The 21,556-nt window shown below is 54.6% G+C and overlaps 1 protein-coding gene across 3 annotated transcripts in view; it reads right to left on the bottom strand.

Annotated features, from left to right (window-relative positions):
- Positions 1–21,556, bottom strand: part of Zfp469 (zinc finger protein 469) — a 229,528-nt gene that overhangs the window by 34,460 nt on the left and 173,512 nt on the right. The window contains exon 1 of one of the 3 annotated variants that reach the window (NM_001362883.1): positions 7,780–7,917. The exons of 1 other annotated variant lie outside the window; for it this stretch is intronic. The gene's annotated coding sequence lies outside the window, so the exon portion shown is untranslated. Of the gene's footprint in view, positions 1–3,066; positions 7,752–7,779; positions 7,918–21,556 lie in introns of those variants that run through there. One more of the 3 variants, XM_006531558.4, reaches the window with a different exon arrangement.

Below are 21,556 nucleotides of genomic sequence, written 5' to 3'. Positions count from 1 at the left end.
TCACGGTCTAGGAACTTGAGAAACTGGGCCAGTGAGAAGATCGAAAGTATCAACACGGCACCATGTTACCCCTGTCGAGTCCACATGTTACCCACAGCTCTACCTTTGGGTTTGGGTCACCTGAGTACACTCTGCTGTGCTTTGAGCAGCTCCAACCAGAGTTGGCACCGTGTTTGGACATTTACAGAATTCCCAGATGAGCCGCCCATGCCCAGAGCTCAAGATCTCACAGGAAAGCCTCCGGGTGGCCGTGGTGAGAGCCTCCCCTCATAGGCCAGTCTCGTGGATGCAGAGTCTTGGTTCCCTGCAGGGCCCGAAGCCTTCTCTCCAGTAGTGTGGGAGAAGTAGTGTGCCTGAGAAGCAGATCCTGGGCGCCTTCGTTTGTCAGAGTGATCCCTGCTAGGGGAGCAATGGAGACACTGCACTCTGGAAGGCTTTGCTCTGTCTGCAGACGCTCGGGCATGCCGCCCCCAGGGCTTTACCCAGGGGCGCACCCAGGCCACGGATGCCAGAGCTGAGAAGCATGGAGAGCCACATTCATAGCACATGGACCTTCAATTCTCCCAGAGTGACTTGGCGACCTCGATCTGTGACACTTTTGAGACCCTTCCAGTGCTGCCAGTGCGGTTCCCTTGGGACTCTGCACATGCTTCGGCTACCTCAGTGTTCCCAGAGTAGCTATATCCTGTCTCTCTACTGGGGACCTGAGGAGGTAGGTCCTCTACAAAGTATGGCTTTGCTGGGGCTTCGTAGATAGTGGGTAACAGGGGAGTCCACACTCCGTTCCATTTACTAATTGATAACATCAGCACAGGGTCCAGCTGGCGTGACTTGATACAGACAGCGGCTGAGCACGATCAGCGGCAGACAAGGAACACCAGGGGGTCAGGACGAGCCATAGGGATGTGTCCCTGGACCTTCACACTGCTGCTTCCTTTGCTTGGATTCCTCTGTCCTATTAGGAATGCTTGACAAACCTTCTGTCATCCTGCGAATGTATCTCAGAGACTTATAGCTCTGGGGTGGGGGTGGGGGGCTAACGGTTTCCTTGATCTCCATTAGTTACCTGCTCAAAGGGAATGGCAGGGATACACCTCACCCTACAGCTAGCCAGCCAGCAGCTCAGGCAACTTCTGAGCAAAAGCACGAAGAGACAGACACTGTGGGTGTCAGTCAGCAGGCCAAGGCATTAGAGTCTCTCAGCGCCGCACAGCCACGAGCCAAGTGGATATGACGACAAGAGGAGTCACAGACTTAAAAAGAGGGTGTATTGTCCACCCAAGAAAACCCCTTTACAACAATGTTCTATGTGCAGCAGCCCAAAGAACTGAACATCCAGGGCTGGAACCACGGCTCAATCAGAAAGGTGCTGACTGTGTGAGATCCACCCTCAGGCCCACAAGGAAAATCAGGCATGGTGGTGCATGCTCGTAATCCCAACCCGGGTGACTTGGTGACAGGTGGAGTCCCTGGCAGCTAGCCTAGCTGAACTGGCAAATGCTAGGCCAATGAGAGACCCTCTCTTGCAAAAGCAAGGTGGATGATGGCTGACCTCTGACCTACATACAGACACATAGACACAGATAGCCAGCCATACACACACACACACACACACACACACACACACACACACACACACACACACACACACAGAATAAGTAGACATTCATACTTTTTGGACAAAGTATGTCCCGATCACAGCCTTCTTGTTCTTAAGCTGGGGCAGTATAAGTATCACAGGCCTGACTTGATGTCCATGGAGCAGGCCCTTGGGTGACAAACCAAAGCACAGCCCTGGTGGCCTCACATTGGTGGCAGTACCTGCTGGAGCAGTACCTTCCAGAGAATCTTTCATGTGTGAACTTCCAAGAGCACCTGGGCCCTCCAGGTGTGCATGACACCCACAGGCCCTGGGCTCCTGATGGCAGATAGAAACCATTCCTGGCAGTCCCTTCACCCACCGTTCCTCCCTTTCCTTGCCTATAAAACACAACAACAGCAACCTGCTCCTGGGAAGATGACCATCTCAGGTAGAGTCCCACCATGCCTGCAGACCCTGTCCTTGGCACCTCCCCTTGGCCACTCTCAGGGCCCTCAAGCTGGGGAAGCCCCAGCACTATTGGTGTGCTATTGGTGTGCAAGCTCAGGCTCCAAGGCAGGCCATTCACGTTCTCCCTGTATTTCCTTGCCCCTGGGTGCAGCCTGGCTTCAGGCTCTCCCTGGATAGGTGCTTGGTGCTGAGGGCCCTGTCATGTAAACTCCGCCCTCTCCCTGTCAAACCCCATCCACCTGACATGGACGCCCTGGCTACATCAGCAGGAATACATGTCCAGGGCCCACAGGGGATTGGACAGCGTGTCCTGGTCCCTCTGACCATCAGTACTTACACTGGGTAGCCTGGGGCAAGTGCCTCACCAACAGTTGTGTGTATGCTACCCATTTGGTCTACCGATCTTGAGTGTGTTCCAGATCAAGATCGGCCAGACGGGATGAAGCACCCGCCTGGGGTTCAGGCAGGCTTGAATGATTCACCTGACCTCTGGGAGCCTCTTTTCTAGGTGCAGGGCAAGATCTCCCACACTCAATGGCAGTTCAGAGCCTGTAGCAAGCAGCTCCCCAAGGGTCGGACATGCCACTGACTTTAACACACAGTGACCCTGGTCAGCAGTTGGCTCCCTTGAAGGAAGCTATGGGAAAGATTTATAGGATGTGGTTTTTGGTCATGTTCTAGGGTCCCTCCTGAAGGCCCAGTCTCCTGCAGGAGTCCGGGTAGCTCAGGGTCTCATGAGGAAGGCATTGAATGCTTTGCATAGAAGTTGGAGTCCAGCCCAGTGTGAGGTAAGAACGTACGTGGAGACGCTAGCATCTCAGGAGGGATAGGATGGAGTATCTTGCAGGACAGAATCGTCCCCTAGACATGGCTCAGGGTCCTAACCACAACTCTCTTTGCCTTGATGATTCTGTCTGCGGCTGAGCGGGAATCTGGCCCCTGAACGATGCATTACCCACTAGAGTCCATGGCTCTCAACCTCAGAAAGGGATACACGGCTCCTACGGCTCACTGACCTGTGGAGATGTGACATGGCCCAAGGCATGGTGGCAAACAAGATCGGGTGGCTCTTCGGGCTCAGCACCTCTGCTGGGAATTACCAGAGAGAAATGAAGACATATGCCCACAGAAACACCTGGACATATATGTCTATAGTAGCAGGATGCATAACGACCACATATCACTGCAGTGACAGGCATACAGAGCCCTTGGGGGGGGGGTTGGGGAGGACACTGTCCAGCCAGCCAGAGGCGAAAGCTCTGACCAAGGCAGCTGCTCAAGCCCTGAATGCATGACATCCAGTGAGAGAAGCCAGACACAGAAAGCCACAGAGCATGAGCATATGCACATGAAATGTCCAGAATAAGCAAATCCATAGAGGTAGAGATAGAGGAGATTAGAGGATGCTGGGAAGAGGTGGGGGAGGTGGTGGAATGTTCTAGAATGAGATTGTGAGTGCACAGCTCTGTGAGCGTACTAAACCCCATAGGACTTTTACACTTTGAAAGGGTGCTGTGTGGTGGGTGCTGTGTGGTGGGTGCTGTGTGGTAAGTGGTAGGTGGGGGAGGCGAGGCCTTTGCCTTGTAGGCTGCACTGGATGGTGATGGTGCCCACCGCAGCTAGCACCCAGCCTCAGCCAAAAGACTTGTTTCTTCAAGGACCAGACCAGCAGCCTGGCTCCTGGACTGGCCAGCCATGGAGTCAGCATTCCATGCTCCCGCTCCTGTGGTGCCCAGTGGCCACATCCAGGTCCTGCAGAGCCTTGGCCTGTTTACACACGGCCAAGGCCGCATTGGCCCGGTGAACCCCAAGGAATGTGGAAAATGCCGCTCAGGGGCGCTCCTAACGGTCACATTCTGCAGTGCCCCAGCCGGCTGGGGCCCCTGACTGCTGCTCATGAATGTTGACTCTGTTAGGTGGCTGGCTGAGATGCCAGCCCCGGAGCAGCCAAACACAGGACAGACGCTGTGAGAGACAGCCAGGGGACGGAATGTCCCCCATTCTGCCACTGGCACCAGCACCAGCAGGAGGAGCCAGGATGGGAGGGGAAGCTTCCTCAGCCTGTCTCCTGGGCATAGTCTCCAGCGACTCACATGTGTGGCCATTCACAGTGGCACTCACCTGTCTTTGCTCTCTAAGCCTGTTCAGTAACACTACACCCTAGGTCGGGGACAGGGTAGGCAGAGAGGCCTCCCATTCTTGGCCACTTTTATACAGACTGTGGCTCCATGTCTGTCCTGGTCTTACACACTGCAAAGGCCAGGACAGAATGAAGTTAGGCCTGAGGCTAATAAATAGGTCCCAAGCTAATAAATATTCTTTTTATCCACGGGGCTCACCCCTCTCATCTGGAAGGAGCAGAACTGAGTGGAGATGGGGTGTGCAGGTCAGAATCACTTAGAGAAAAAGAGAAGTTGGATCCCAGCTCCCAGAAGGCAGTGGGCCCTTTACATGCTGAGTGATGGAAGAGACTGTGTGTGTGTGTGTGTGTGTGTGTGTGTTGGGGGAAGGGTAGGATAGCAGAGTGTTGGGTGCATGGCAGTGTCCTCAGACAAGCCTCTCTGTAGCCTCTCCATGCTCATAAGCAGAACTTAGCTTGGGCGTTGCCTCTCTAGAGTAGGCTCCACTTAGCCAACAGTGTAATTCCCAGAGACCACTTCAATCCTGCCAGGCTGGACACGGAAATATATGGTTTAAAGACATGTCACAGTCCCTGCTCCACTCTGCCAGGCACACTTGCTCCAGTCTGAACTCAATACACGCTTCTGCAGCAACAGCAGCAGCAGCATGCATGCGTGCATGCGTGCACATGTGTTCGAGGAGCAGCGATCAGTGCTGAGGAACAACTGGTGGCAGGAACCTCACTGCTGAGCTCAGCCAGGCCAGGCACCTCTGCGTGGGTCCCTGCAGCCTTAGGACCTGTTTTGCACCATGTCCCATACCATGGATGAGCACTAAACACCTGAGAAGGGATCCCAAGCCAGACATGACAGACTTGCCGGACATGACAGATGCCTTGGCTCTTTGTGTCTCTGGGGAGGGAGGTCATTCCCTAGTGTGCACAGTGGGTTAGGCTGAGTGCAGTCCTTGGGAACAGAAATAGCAGCTCGCATACGGCATAGACATCATGGCGCTAAAGCGGAGGCTCTGATACAGATGATGAGATGCCCTGGGGTTTGTGGCTTCTTGGTGAGCAAAGTACGCTAGCGCAGCAAAGAACCACTACTCACCCGTACTGACCGGATTTCTACCACTGGAAATGGTGGGATGCTGGCAGACTTCATGACAGGTCTGCAGGATAACACTGACAGCTTCTACTGCCCTGGCCCCAGCCTCAGCCCCAGCCTCAGCCCCAGGGTGAATGGCAAGCACAAACAAAAAGAGAGAGGCCAAAGAAACCTTTCCAGGTCGTGAGGGAGCCATGTCACCTCAATACAAAGCCCAGAGCCCACTTGGAGCCTTCCTCCCGCCATGCTTGGGTCAGAGCACTATGGGTCAGCTCCACAGAGAACGGGGCTGAGGGTGTCAGTCAGAGGTGCTGGGTGCAGAATGTTATTTGGAGATGGGCTGGGCCATATTGTAGCTGCTGTTCCTTTTAGAGAGGGGACACGGCTTCACCTGCTCTGGTGATGGCCATCGAGGACAGGGACAGAATGGGAGGTGTCCCAAGAGGGAAGGGAACTGAGTGTCCCAGGTAGGTGTGGGAGGAAGGGGCTGTGTTAAAGGCCCTCTCACCCTTCATTGTTCACGCACGAGTTCCAGGAGGAAATGGGGTGAGGCCAATGGAGGGCTGATGAGGAAAACAAGAAGCAGATGCAGTCCAGTACCTGGCCACCTGCTTCCATCGGCTGGAGCCCAGGACCAGCCAGGTTTAGTGACTTGCCCAAGGCCATGCTACCTGCCACACTTGCCCCTGGCCTGGGTATACCTGTGCAAGTATGCCCCTCCTCCACACCGTTGCAGCTCTAGAGGAGAAAGCAGACCCAGAAATGGAATTCTTCCCAAGATGGATTGGGGGTTGGCCCAGAAGCCCAGGCTGCACATAAGTTTCAGTGTGTGGCCTGGCCTCTGCTTCCAGGCCATGTCAGTACTTAGCAAGGGCACGCAGAGAAAGACCCAGGGCTTGCTTCCCAAAGCAGGTGGCAGGACACTTCCTGGCTTGCAATGCCAAGTTGTAAAAGGTACATGCTCCAAAGACTTGGTGGGGAGTGACATACCACTAACTTCTCCAAGGCAACTGTGGCAACTCCAGGCTTACTGTGTCGCCTGTCACTCCAGGTGATTGACAGCTAGGGGCTTGGGCTGAAACGGATCCTCCAGTAGCGGCAGGACAGAAGGCTCAGGCTGCTGTGAAGGAGTGAGAGGCCATCGCTGGGGGCATACAAGCAGCCACTGACCTGGGTCGGTGGAGGGTGGGGTCTTGTGGAGACTAAATCACTGACACTGTAAGCTCATGACTTCAGAGCTCTCTTTGGCTCTCCCACGGCCTCTACAATGCCCTGGGATACTGACAGCCTGGAGTCCACTTGCTTTGTCTCACCTTATCTCCCAGACTGAAGAAACCCTGTGCCGTCCTCTGCTGCCTTCTCCCATTCACAATAAGGAAGACACACTCTGTTGGCTCTGCCCAGTTGTTTGGGACCTGCCAGGCCAAGCTTATGGCAAAAGGGACCTGCCAGGCAAGCTTATGCCATCCTGAAGGGACTGCTGGCCAGCTGCTGCTCTCCCCGACTGGCCCCGTCAATATGCCCAAGCATTTTGCCCGCTTGTCTGTTATTTTCCGGACTTGGGTGTTGGCTGAGTAAAGACGGTTGGGACAGTGCAGGACACAGAGGCCTCGACACACCTTTGTCCCTCTAACAGGGGGAACTGGACCAGAGTCAACTGGCAGTGTGGCTCTGGACTGTCAGCACCTCTGCTGCTTTCCAGCTGTGCAACACAGGCCACTCTGACCCTCTTCATCTAGAGCACGGGGTTCCACCCATTTCACTAGGAAGATTAAATGCAGTAGTAACACGTGGCACAGTCCCCACACAGCCGGCTCAGAGGAGCCCGAAGAAAAGCCATCAACTGTCTCAGCTGGAGCCCGAGCCCCACTCAGCAGCCCGGCTGTTCCGCTTTCCTGTCTGCTATGCACATCCCTGCTTCTACCCTGGGGTCTCGGGTGCAGGACAGGGTCCAGGCCGCCACTGGAAGTCCGATTGAATCCCGCTACGATACCCTCCCCTTCCCACCATCGCCACGAGGGGCGCAGTGTCTCCGCGGTCGGCTTAGCTTAACTCCGTGGACTCCTCCAGCGGAGCTGCCCCAAAGCACAGGGTGGGTGGGGGCGCGATGGGCCTCCTGGCGGAAGCAAGAGCGTGGTGACCCTCAAGTCCGCTAGCCGGACCCCATCCCGCCCGCGGAATCAGACCTTAGGGGGTCCCGAGCGGGCGGCGGTGGAGTAGCATACGAACGGTTCCAAGTCGCAATGAATGAGTTACCGCTTCACCTCCCGCAGCCCCGTGGCTCCGACTCCCCTGGGCTCTGGTGATGCTTGCTCTGTGCTTCGCAACTCGCGGGCGACATCCCCAACAGCTCTCTCAGGGGCTGGGCCAGGCAGCCCCGAGTTCGGTACTCGGCGCCTGCAGCTCGTCTCACCGTGTGTCGGAACCCGAGGCCAGCCGTGCGCCTGGAGGGCAGCGCGGTGACCGCACCCGTCCCTGATCACCCCAGCGACGCGCACTCACCTCCGCCCCGGCCGCGCGTAGCTCCAGTTCCCGGGACGCGCGGGGCGCCCGCGCCCGGACCGCGTAGCCCCAGCGCTCATCCCCGCCCGCAGCGCCCCGGCCGCCCGCCCGCCCGTCCGCCGGGCACCGAGCCGCCGCGCTGCGCCTGGGGCGGGGTGCGAGCAGAGGGCCGCCTCCCGGGCCGGTCCGCGGGCAGCGCTCGCGCGGAGGCCGGACGCACAGCAGCGCCCCGGCTTGGGTTACACGCTTGCGCCCCCCCCCCCCCCCGCCCCGCCCCGGCTATTTTTAGCACGGCTTTTCCTAGGTGTTGGTTTCATGTGATCCACCTAGCCACGCCGGCCTGGTGGGAAACTCTCTCCCCGGTCACCAACCCTCTCCCCCCACAACACGCTCCTTGGCCAGTTCTACAGCTGGCACGCCGCTGGGCGGAAAGCCTGGCTTCAGCGCAACTTCGGAAACGGCTGCCACCATTCCACCGTGTGGCTTCCAGTCGCAGCTCTATCCATCCTTCGCTCCTCCCAGTCCCTGGGCCACCAAAAGCAACTAAACCTCTTCCTCTGGCTTCTGTCCCGGAAGGTTAGGGCCCGGGCCATAGCTGACACCTGTTTAGGGGAAAATTCAGGTTAAGCCTCCCCCTACCCCCCAGTACATAAGTCTGACACTCTAAGGTGCTGCGGCCTGGAGTAGATGTCCAGCGGGCTTCTGTCATAACACAGAGCTCGAAGTCATCAACCTTGGTGGCTTCCTACTGGGCCATCATCCAGCCTGGGGATGAGCACACTGGAACGTAGTGGGGACCGAAGGAGCTATTTAGGTCTCTAGAGACGGAGGGGCACCTTTAAGATCATCTGACAAAATGCCACATCTAACATGAACCCAAGCTTCACAGATCAGGAATCTGCCAGAGGCCACACAGCTGGAAGAGCTTATGTTAAGATGTTCAGCTCAGCATGAGGGTTCAATGCCCCAGCATTGAGTAAAAAGGCAAGGTGTGGCGTGTATTTGAACCCAGTGCTGGGGAAGCAAGAGCCAGGCAGATCCCTGGGGCTAGCTGGCCAGGCAGCTTAATTTACTCGGTGAGCTCCAGGGTAACCTGTCTCCATAACAAAGCGGACAGCACCTGAAGCCGACCTCTGGTCTCCACGCACACACGTACACGATGTGAGCTCACAGCCCCAGGTCCTGAGAGAGAGAAGATCACTGACTCCACTTTAGATGAACTGGATCACTGACCATTGATCTGTGGGCTTCTCAACAGGCGGGGGTACTTCACGGAAAGAGACCCTGTCAGAAAGAGCCCTTCCACAGCTCCCACCCCCAGTAGGTCTAGCTGCCACTCAGAAGTTCCAGTTTCACTCCTGGGAACACCTTTATCATGCAAAGCAAGGCTGGGCGCAGGCTTCCAGGATGCTTCCTGGGAAACTCCTGGCCTTGGGCAGGTCCCAAGGCCTATGCTGAACCACTCACTTGTGAATGGCCCTGAGCTGCAGTGTGCTGCAGGGCAAAGCTGATCTTCCTGGGACTGTGCAGTGTGGCATGTGACAGTGAGTGAGCCCGAAGGGGATGCAAATGTGAATAGAATCTGGGTTGAGAGGCCCCCACCCTGCCCTGCACCCCAGCTCTGGAATTCTGATCACATTTCCGCAGTATCATTCTGGGCCTGTGGACCCAGGATCTCTTGCTCCTCAGAAAACATCCAGGAAGGGTCTGAGAAACTAACTGTGAGTGGAGGAATACCCCAGCTACCAGGCTTCCCAGTCCCTACTGCTGGGGTCCCACCCACCCGGGAGACCTTGGAAGACATATCTGTTTTAACTTTAAGGAAGGCCAAGATTTCAAAATATACCAGTGTGTTTATGTATGTATGTATGTATGTATGTATATATGTATGTGCTTGGGGCATGTGCATCTGCGAACACATATACATGCATATGTGTGCACATAAACATATATGTGTGCATGCATGTAGTATTTGGACACATGTTTCTCTAGCTGTGTGCCTCTGGACACTGCCCAGGCTACAGACACAATAACCGAGGTCACTGGTGCCCCCACCTGCTGCTACAGCCTTAACAGTGGACAGGCCCTGTAATTCTCGAGTCAGGTGGGTGTGAGGCCTACAGCCCTGTCCTACTGCTCAGGAGGCCATAGCAAGGCAGGTCTCCTCTGCTTGGCAAGCTGCTGCCCCTTTTCCAGGCTCTGGTGCTGTCTTCAGTCCTCTGACTGGAAAGCCTGCATCCTCTCCCATGGCTACCCGTGACTGATCAGTGATGTTGAGGCACAGGTGGGGCCGTAGTAACACTGTGAAGCCTCGGTGTGCACAGGATGGCAGGGTCAAGGTCTCCTCTCACTCTAGACATCAGTCACATGAGCATGAGAATGCTGTTATGAGACTTTTCTGAGTGACAGGGTCCTTCCTCAAGGATGCCTTGGACTTATGTCCGGCAGCCTCATCTTCTCCTCTCGGTCCTGAACAAGAGCCAGAGCTCCTGACAGAATGACCTCTTTGTCCTGGGAGGAGCTGCTAACACACACACACACACACACACACACACACACACCTGGGGCCAGAGAAGAGGCTCCTGAGGGAACCTCTCTGCTCCTGCCTTTCACCCCCCCCCCCCCCGCATGAACTTTTGGGGAAGGGATGGGAGTTCTGAGCCCTCATTCTCTAGGGAAATCGTGGCCCAGCCAGAGATGCTAACTTGATTTATCCAGCCACAAGGAGAGAGTCCAGGTCTCTGGCCCTGACCAAGCCCCTAGTCAACCCAGCACACAAGGCCAGCGCTGGCTACCTCTGGCAGAGGCTTCTTGGCTCTGGGGTGGCCAGGGAGCCAGCAGTGCTCCTGAGTCATCGCTCTAACTTCTGCCCGATGCAGAAACAAACCACACCACCAGCACAGAGCAGGGTGGGAGGAGCAGAAGTCTCTGGTGGATTGCAGGACCACACTGTCACACTCCAGCAAGTTTGACCCTGGCTACCTCAGCCGGTGGCCACAAGCCATCCATCCATCCATATACATGCATGTGCGTGCACACACACACACTTTGAAGGCCAAGTCTCACCCTGCCTTGCATGCTTGCACCAGTCACATTTGGTCATCAGGACACTCTAATAAGTGATGAGAAGCGGTGTTCCACCCCATAGACCAGCCCCAACAGAGACTCAGACCACTGTATGCTCCTTGGATTCCTCTGGGCATTTTCAAAGTCAGTTGCTAGAAAGGAGAAACTGAGGCTGGAAACGCTAAGAAGCCTGCCCAGGCAGGAGAATGGGGGCTGGTGGGACACACTGGGCACAGCCGTTATACACACACTGGGCACAGCCATCACACACATACTGGGCACTGCCATCACACACATACTGGGCACAGCCGTTACACACACACTGGGCGCTGCCATCACACACACTGGGCACAGCCATCACACACACACTGGGGCACAGCCATCACACACACACTGGGCACAGCCATCACACACACACTGGGGCACAGCCATCACACACACACTGGGGCACAGCCATCACACACACACTGGGCACAGCCATTACACACACTCTGGGCACAGCTGTTATATACACACTGGGCACAGCTGTTACACACACACTGGGCACAGCCATTACACACACATTGGGCACAGCCATTACACTACTTTGCAGGTCTTGCCTCCTCACCGAGGCCAGGGGAGACTGGAAACAGCCTGGGCCCTAGGCTCTGGGTCAAGCAAGCTCTCCTGCTCTGACCATGGCCAGTTCAGCACCTCAGGTAGCAGAAAAGCCTGAAGGGCAGTGGTGGGTCTCCACTCTCTGTCCTGGGCCTTGCAGCCTGTGGAGGCAAGCAGAGGGTCCTGTGCCCGTTCCTCGTCAGGATGCTCTGACAACTCTAGGGATCTGTCTAGGAACAGCCACCACATCAGTGCTGAGTGGATCCCCTGTACGGCTGGTCAGAAGTAGAGCCGTGTAGCTCGCTAGGAGCATGGGGTGTCTGTGGATCCCACTGGTCAGTTCCGAAGATCAGGTCTGTAGCCATCCAAAGAGTTCACTAGAGGCCCTGGCTCTACCTCCCCACCTCCCGACCCCCACTTCCTGCCAGCTGTGTGTCCTTGGGGGAGTCAGCAACCTCTCTGAGCGTCTACTTGCTCTTGCTCTTCTGGGTTCACAGCCATCCCCACATGCCCTGGTCAGGAAGGCAGAGCTGCCAGTGAGAGGCCTCCATGTCTCTGTCCTCATATGCCCTGCCATAGGAGGGGCCCTGGGGTTAAGATCAGTCGTCCATAGCAACTGCTGTCCAAGGCAGGAAAACCCCGTGCACCCCCTGAAGACCTGGGGTGCCAGCCCTGGGAATAGCTTTCTGGGATCCCCGAGGCTACCCTGCTCCTGGTGTCGGGTGAGAGTGGAGCCAAGTTCTCCCCTGGCATCCGAAGACAACATGCAGGCTCTGGGGTAGAGGAAGGAAGTCAAAGAGGAATGAATAGACCTCAGTGATGCTCTCAGCTCGTCTCTAAGCGCCTCGTGGTATAAGGGGCCTTGTTGTACCTTGAGTGGGAGCCGGTAGAGGGGAGGGAGAAGAGGATGGGAAGAGAGGAAGGTCAGATAGAAGGGACAAAGGAGGTGCAAGAGATGGGAGGGAGATGGGAGGGAGAAAGGAGGGGTCTACGGTCATACCATCCTGATCTCATCTGTACTGGGAGGCTGGGCTGGTCAGGACCAGCTAGGGAGGGTTGAGGGCTGATGCCAAAGCTGCTGGGCCAGGAGGAGACATTCCAGACAGACGGTGGCGCATGACTCAGAGCCCCGAGCGAGACTTTTCTGCCTCACTTCCAAGTGGTCCCATTTTATTTTTTTTTAAGAGGGGGCGGGCAAACATGACCTTCCTGAGAGCGCTTCACACAGGGATGACACGCACCCACCCACGTTCACTTAGCATGCAGCTGGTCACGCCCCCTGACTTTCCAAGGCAGAGGGTCTTCCGATGTGTGAGGCTCAGCAGCCTTTTCACCCCAACTCTAAGGGCTCTTATGCTGACACCTCCTCCTCCGGGAAGCCCTCCCTCTTACTTCCCATAGGGCTTCTCCTGGGCACTGCCTGAGGTTCTTGTTCTTCACAGAAGGTCCTGAACACCTGTCTGAAAACCTGGAAAATTGTTCTTAGCAGAGGCCGGGGCTACACTGCAGGGTCCGGGCTTGTGCTAGAACCTCTGTTCTCCCAGCCCTGGTAAACACTGCTCCTGTGTGTAGGATAGGAGGCTGGGTCTCTAGAGGCCCTGGGCATTTCTGAAAGAAACTGTTGGGTTTCCATTCATCTCACCAGAGCCTGCCTCCTGGCTGCCCCTAGAGGTCCCGAGTGTCTGAGGTACCGTAGCAGCTTAAGCCCAAGCCATTCCTACACTCTGTGGCCTTGCAGCCTCAGTTTCCCCATCTGCCACCCAGTGAATGAGCTGGGGCCCACGGGTGGCTCCTCTGTCCAGACGCCCGCTCTGGAGCACCCCTGACTCAGCCAAGCACAGACCTTCAGGATTGGAGTTCTAATGAAAAGAAAACAGAGGCAGTGGAGAACAGCGGCTGCAGTAACCCAAGCCAGCAGCCAGGGCATGAATGGGCCCTTTCATGAGTCACGGCCAGTGTGAGGCACCAGGCTGGGTCCAAGGAGTGGCAGTTCCTTGGGCAGGGAAAAGAGGGACAGCAGCCTGAGGCTAGCCTGCATCCTTCCTCCCATCCCTGCATCCCAACCTGACCCGTGAAGGGGCTTGGATGTCCCTCTGTCCAAATCATCATGCCCGTGTTTCTCTGTAAGCCTGTGGATCCCCACGTCCCGGCCCATCACCCCTTGGGGTGCCGGGGAAAGTTTGAGGAAGGTCTGTGTGAAAGGCACTTTGAGGAGTATTTCGCCCATCTGCAGGGTGCCCACTGGGTGTGCAGACAACTGGCTCTTTGAGGGTCTGTGGTGAACAGCAGCGTCCTTCTCTGCCACCTGGGTCTGCGTCAGCACCCTGAATGGCCTCAGTGTGCCCAAGCTGTCTTTTCTGTACCTGGCTACTGAGACTTCCAACATTCTTTTAGGGGGAAAAAAAAAACATGGCAAGTTTCCTGGGATCTTTCTCTCTCCAGATAACTTATCCTTCTCGGGCCAGCCAGACTCAAGCCAGCGCCTCTTTCCTTTGGCAACACTAAAGAAAAACCCATGCTTCCGTTTTGCCACCTGCTGCTACAGTCTGAACAATGGCCCCCTCTGACTTCACAGGGACAGGACAGCAGTCAGCAGACTTCCTTCTGTGCCACAGTGAAGGCCAATGGCTCCAGGCCAGCCAGTGGCAGTGACTCTAGGGCCCAGAGCATGCCTGCCATGTAGGAGAGCTTGTGTTTGTTGAATGAATACATGAACAGAGATGTAAAAAAACAAAACAAAACAAAACAAAACAAAACAAAAAAAACAGGCAGAAGGAAACCTATGGGAAAAAGCCAAAACTTTGGGTACATATGACGTGCAGACTCCGCTGTGATAATGACGTAAGCTCTGGCTCCTGGTGGGCTTCTTGCAAAAACCTGGACCTGGGAACTTGTCTATCTCAATGACGAGGGGCCGTGAACTTAAGAGACTCCAGGTTCAAATGCCAACACTGTCTTGTCTCTCCATGCTTTGGTTTTCCCCGCCCTGTCTCCACGGGGATTAAGGACAGTGTTCTGAGTGCTCAGAGAAGCCCCAGATACATTCCCACAGGTGCTGATTCTTACTAGTCTTGGTGGATTTCTGTGTGTGTGTGTGTGTGTGTGTGTGTGTAGGGAGGCAGAGGCTAACACTGGGTGTCCTCTAGTACTTTCAATCTTAACTTTAGGCGAGGGCTTACGCTGAACCTAGGATTTGCCAGTTAAGTAGACAGTGTGGCTGGTGAGCTGCAGGGATTCTCCTGTCTCCGGAGCCCCGAGGCTGAGATCTGCACAGTGCTGCTATTCTTACACAGATGCTGGGGATACAAACTCAGGCCCTCCGCTCACTGACTGAGCCGTCACCCTAGATCCTTCGCTGGCTTTTGTGGGTAACTCATTTTCTCTCCCACTGGCCCGCATTACTATGCTGGCCACAAACTATACTCCTCTATCGTGAGAAGTCTAATGATGTCATCAGCCACCGCACTTCAGAGTCTTCTTCAGCACCAAGCCTGTCCTCACTATGCGGCCTGCCCCACAGAGTCCCTGTCACTGTGGTAGACATGTGGCTCAGGGCATGAGGCCCTCTCCCCACAAGTGCACAGCAGTCACGCCATCAACCCAGCTCATCTGATGTCGAGGGTCACCGTCAATCAGATGACATTTACAGAAATATCCGTGGACTCCTCCAGTGAGCCCTCTAAACCACAGACTGTGGTGCCATGTTGTCCCTCAGAAGTGTCGTGGCTTCCTGGCCCCCACAGGAGGGACTCACACTGCAGAGGTCTCGGGACCTCTCTCCCTCATGGCAAAGCAAGCTGCATGAGTTGCATAGTTGGTCTCTTACTCCTTCTGACTCTGTATCTGATCTTCCCCTTTCTTGAAAAGTTCCTCCAACTGCAGCCTCTGCCAGCTGGGGAAATCTTCACTTATTCTTCAAGACCCTCACAGGCCACCTCCTCACGCTGCTCCTGCCTCCTCTGCTGGACCCTGGGTGGTGGGCCCCACTGTCTGCTCCACTGCAGAGGCTTGGACATGAAGACAGATGGGATCCACCCTCCCGTCCATCACACTACCCTCCCTGACCTGCAATGCTCTCATCTTGGACACTGGAAGCTTTTTCTCTCCTTTAAAACCTTCTCAGGAAGCCTGCGCCTCCAGGAAGCCCTCTGAGCTTAACCTAGAGCGCACATGTCATAGGTAGAGTCGTGAGGACAGCAGTGCCTGAAGTCCCAGGGATGCAGATTGCTCTGGGCTTTATATACCACAAACATGGAAAATGAGGCCTAGGGAAGAAAAGATGCTGGGGGTGGGGGCGGGGCATAGACAGGGTTTGTTCCCTGAAGGGGCTTTGTATGCTTTTAGGCCAGAACCCCAACATGGCCTCTGCATGTCACCCTGCATGCCCCACAGGGGTAGCTCAGCACCCTGTCTTCATGGCGAACCCAACACTGTTCCCATTTGCTGCTCTCCTGTGCCCGCGCTTTCGTCACTCCCCGCGCCTGTATCCACAGGCTCATCACAAGAGGAAACACCCCTAAAGGGCGTCTGTGCAACAGCGTCCAGGGCAAGAGGCAGCCCCGACTGCTGCCGCTGTGCAACTTGGACAAGTTGCATTTTTCCCTTAGGGACTCCAGCCTCTTCATTTGTAGAATTCACCTACAGAAACCCGCTCATAGGTCAGCCATGAGACTCAGTGAAATCATAGAATGTGCTTACGAGGTACCTGGCACAGAGACAGCAGACAGGTGTTCTCAGCTCAATGGGGTGAGGGTAGGGATTGGTGGGGAAGGTGGCGAGGTCGTTGATGGTGGTGGTGACATTATTGGTGATGATAGTAACAAAGATGGTGGTGGTGATGATGATGGCGGTAGTGGTGATGATGGTGGTGATTAGGGTGAGGATGATGGTGGTAGCATTCACACTGATGATGTCAGTGATGGTGATGTGCTGCTGATGCTGGCAGTGATGTAAGAATGATGGGGTTGGGGACGGCATAGGGAGAACGAAGAGAAGGAGATGGTAATGATGGACCTGTCCCAGAACAATGCATGGAGACGTCTAGGATCCCAAATCGAGCATTGTGAATAGCAACTAAGCAACAAGCAGTGTTCAGTCACCAGTGATGTCACTGAGAAAGAGCTGGGCCGGGGGTGGGGGGTCGGGCAGGACAAGCCACACGTGCTCTGCAGGCGGCGTGGGCCTCGGCTTGAGGTCTACATCTTCAGAGCAAAGCGTGGGACCCAGAAGGTCACCTCTGCTTGCACAGCTCATCAGCGGCAACCAGACCTGAAGGGCTTCAGTCAGAGGTCTGGGGGCCTGTGCTGAGTCCACTGTCAACTGTCACGTTCCGCATGGTGAGAGGGGTGGGTGCTTGGCTGTGTGAGGATCTTAGGGTAAGTCTACATTGTGCTGACCTTTCCTTCCACGAGGAGTAGTACCCATCAGGCACCGTCTCTTATGCCTGTCTCAGGAGGGACCAAGCAGCTCAGCCTCAAGACAGAGAGGAGGCGGCATCTGTGGAAGCTGTAGTGGTTGGCTGTTGCTGAATAACAACCAATCCCATGACAAATAGCTAAAATATTGCCACTGAAGATCTACGGGGCACCCACAGTTCTCTGGTGTGGGTTGGCCTGACTGGTGCCAGCTCCGTGGGCCTGGGTTGTCTATGGCTGACTTCCATCATCTGGGTACAGACACGGCTGGGGTTAGCTGGTTTGCTCAACTGGTGGGGATTGCAGGCTCTCAGAATGGAGGGCAAACACCCACTGGCTAAGTGTCACTGGTGTGCTGTGCCCCAACTGCTGCTGGCTGTCTCATTGTGGGAGTGAATTCAAGGACTGGAGAGATGGGAAGGAGTCAGTTACCTGCCAGGGAGTACAAGCATCCCACTGGCTCCGGAGTCAGGACTTGTGCCTGCTCTTTGCTACTTTGTAGCTACTTTGTAGCTTCTTCTTTTTCCCACACTTTATCCTCCGGGTTTCACCCCTAACATTGGATAGAAGAGATACAAAGCCAAGAGGGACAGAGAAACTAGGAAAATCCCTGAATGGACCGCAGCTACTAACAAATGGCAAACAACCTCCCTAAACGACCACCAATAACCACCTACTCTACCCGTTTGGAGTCTAGCATGTATATACCCTGGAAAAGTTCCCAAAATTCTTAGCATCACACAATCACAGAAACTATCTGCAGCTGGCAAAACCACACCTCTGCTAGAGCACGAGGCAGATCACAGTCAGCTGCTGTGCTCAGTCCAAAGCAGCTCCACATCCCACACCTGGGATTAAAATGAAAGCACATTATTATATTTCTGTAGTTTTTTGTTTTTGTTTTTAAAGAAACCCAAACCCCAGAGTTGTCACTACAAGGACTGGTCACAGGTATTGCTACCTTAGTAAGGGACTTGGGACAGTTATGTTGTCTCTCTCTTTTTTTTTTTTTTTTAAGATTTATTTATTTTTATTTATATGAGTACACTGTCTCTGTCTTCAGACACACACCAGAAGAGGGCATCAGACTCCATTACAGATGGTTGTAAGCCACTATGTGGATGCTGGGAATTGAACTCAGGACCTCTGGAAGAGCAGCCAGTGCTCTTAACCACGGATCCATCTCTCCAGTCCTATCTTGTCATTTTGAAGTCTTGATATATTGAACTCTTAGGTGGGGAAGCCAGGGACTATTCCTCTGAGAGCCGCTTAGGGCCCCTGAGCCAGGCACCTTGTATAGTGCAGGCACAGCTCACCCTTGTTAGCTGCTGTTCTACACAGGATGAAGGACACTCTGCATTTGGGCACAGAGGGTCAGTGGTGTCTACAGAGCATGTAGTTCAAGGACAGATATAATCGTTCCTTCCAGAGACACCCTCAGGGTGTGTGCCAGGGCATCAGTGAGATGTGGCGGTGACTGTCTTTAGGGAACCAATCTGCTCCTTGGCTGACAACAGAGGAGCATATAGCGTGAATATTTAATTAGCTGGCCTCACTAAAGTGCTAGGGAAGCCATAAGGAGTATCCAGCTACCCTACAAAGTGTGGAGAGTACTCTTCTGGCACAAGGGCCTCCTGGGGCTGGACTTAAGGGGTGTTTGGGTGAGCTGACACCAGACCCAGGCAATGTTTTTCAGCTTTTGTTTATTTTATTTTAACCGGGAGACTGAAGAATGTGCTGTGCAGATGTGTGTGCCAGGAGCTGTAGGGAGCCATGTGTAAGAAGTAGGCTGTCCAGGGGTAGCTTCAGTGACCTTGGGCAGTGTGTCCTGTGGAGCCACGACATCAGAAAGACTGACATACAGACTAGGTGGCTCCTTCTATGGCTTCTGGGTCTCTGGGTCTGCAGGCAGAAAAGTCCACAGGAAGGCAGAGCTCAGGAGTAGGCCAGAGTTAGGATACCTTGCTTGGGGCTAAGATATCCCCAGTGCTCTGTTAAAGCAGTCACAGGGGCTGATACATCACTGTCCTATAGACAGCTGTCAGCACAGACAGGGGACATGACTGAGGCACGCCGGAGGCCACAGCACCATGGACACCCGCCTCCTTTTAGGAGATGAGGGGAAACGAATCCTTTTTAAGGTGTGACCCTGAGCAAGCCACCAAGTCTCTATGAACAGACACTAGGAGGCTAGCAGTGTCTTCAGTATGTCCTGTGGAGCTGTCCACTTCGGTTTGGGTGGTCCTTCAAAGGTGACTCACCACACTGGGCCATCTGAAGTACCATGAAACAAAGCATGGACACTGAGCAGAGCTTGCTCTTGACACATGAGGGGAGGGGCACTGTGCACTGCTGGTTCGATGGCAGCGAAGAGTCAGGTGCCATCCCTGTTCTCTGAGGAACATGGCCCAGAGTCTGGAGGATAGTTCAGAGCTGAGCTCTTGGGTTCCCCGAGTCCTCAGACCAGACACAGTGTGTCACAGAGTGTGTCTGGTAGGCGTTCCTTTCCGTTTCCTTGGGGAGAAACTGGAGAGGGGCAGGGCAGTGTCCCTGTAAGGTAGATCAACAGCCATACCCACTACCTGTGAAGATGACCTAAGGAGACCTATCTTTACAGGGATGACAGTAAGGAGTCATGTTAGGCTAAGGTGACTGAATATGTAGAAATATGGACAGGTGACACAGGCAAGGGGCACACATGGAGATACAGGCAAAGTCCGAAGCGGTAAAGCCACAAGCCAAGGAGACAGAAGAGGAAAAGAGACCAGGAGGGACATCCATGGAACCCCGAGAGGGTAGGTAGCCCCCAAAGTTGGACCCCAGCTTTCTCTCTCAAGGGAAGACCCAAGGCCTTTGCTGCCACTGATCCAGTGTTCAGTGCTCTGTTAAAGCAGTCACAGGGGCTGATACATCACTGTCCTATAGACAGCTGTCAGCACAGACAGGGGACATGACTGAGGCACGCCGGAGGCCACAGCACCGTGGACACCCGCCTCCTTTCAGGAGATGAGGGGAAACGAATCCTTTTCGTTAGTAGACTACTGAGGACTTCACACCTCCAGGCTGATTTCGGCTAGATAGGGAACATTTACACCCCACATGTTCTGGAACACTCAGAGCCATTGGCTTCATTTCCTGAACTCCCTTTGAGGAATAGCTTTGTGCTGAGAGGACCAGCAGCTCAGTTCCTCAGGACGGCAGGCTAGGGCCGGAGGCTGTGGACAGGAGGCCTTCCAGAGAAGAGTGAGTTGAGCAAACAAATTGTGGCCAGAAAACTGGCTGAAACTCTGAAAGGCGTGCTGCCGCTGCTGCTCCTGCCTCTGTGTCTTCTAGTTCCCAGCACCCAGGGATAAAGCTGTTACAAGAAGTGTCTACATTGTTTCCATATACTGGGAATGGAACCCAGAGATTCTCAGCGCCAGGCAAGTGCCCAGCCACATCATTGTGCCCAATTCAGCATTAATTTTATTGAAAGGAACACAGAGGCTAAGATTTACTCCTAGGAGGGGTGGAAACATTGTAGCCAGGTCGGCTGAGGGCAAGGGCTTCTGGGCTGCAGAACCTACAACAGTGAACTTCCGGCTTGGGCTCTGTTGTTTCTAACCTTTGTGGAAAGCATAGCGCTTCTGAAATGGGAAAATAATGCCAATAAAAACAACAGGCTTAGCTCAGAGCTCCCCTGGTCAAAGCCATACGGCCCAGGCTGGCTGGTGCCAGGACGCTGGGTGGCAGCAGCAGACAGACAAGGCTTTGGAGCATGATGGATCAATGCAATTGCCAGTCTTGATAGGATGGATCTAGGATCACCTAGGAGATACACCTCTGAGCACATCTCTGAGAAAGGCTTTAGACTGGGAAGGCCTAAATGTGGCAGAGCCATCCCTGGGCTAAGGCCCTGGACTGAATGAAAAGGAGGTGCGCTGAGCACCAGCGTTCATCTCTCTCTGCTTCCTGCCTGTGGGTGACCCGTGACCAGCTGTTTCTTGACTATGGGTGCCCTGTAACCTGGTGTCTCAAGCTCCTGCCATCAAGTCTTTCCCACCATGATTTATGTTTCCCTCACAGCGTGAGGACAAGGAAACCCATTCTCCCTTAAGTTGCTTTGGCCAAGTGTTTTCCCCAGCAATGAGAAAAAGAAAAACGAAGAAGCAGCTTGCCCTCCTTTCACGGTGGCTCTGGCCCCCGGGTCTGCACTTCCTCACCCTTTGGCTCATGTCTACCCAATGCAGCGAGAGTGAGCCTGCTTCATCTGTGAACCAGGGTGGTGGGAACAGTTAACACCCTGCAATGGCTGTGGGGATTGTCTGGTGGATTTGTTTTCTGGGTTTTTTTTTTTTTTTTTTTGGGGGGGGGGGAGATAGGATTTCTCTGTGTAGCCCTGACTGTCCTGGAACTCATTCTGTAGACCAGGCTGGCCTCAAACTCTGCTTCTGCCTCCTGAGTGCTGAGATTAAGGGTGTGTGCCAGCATCACTGGCCAGGCTGTTCTGGAACTTGACTTGATCTTGTCTTGTGTATCTTGAACTTGGCTGGCATCGCCTTTGGGGGATCCAGAAGGATCCTCAATGCCACACTGTTCCTAGAAGCCAGCCACCCGACTTGCAAAGATTAACTGCTCATACCTCCTTCTGAGAATAAGAAACAATTGAACAGCAGAGGCCACACCCTCACCTTCCAAGACCACGCCTACAGGCACGTCCT

This window comes from Mus musculus, chromosome 8 (assembly GCF_000001635.26).
Source record: "Mus musculus strain C57BL/6J chromosome 8, GRCm38.p6 C57BL/6J".
In the NCBI taxonomy this organism is placed as follows: Eukaryota; Metazoa; Chordata; class Mammalia; order Rodentia; family Muridae; genus Mus; species Mus musculus.
Note: the sequence above shows the minus strand (reverse complement) of the source record. Positions and strands in the feature narration are given on the sequence as shown.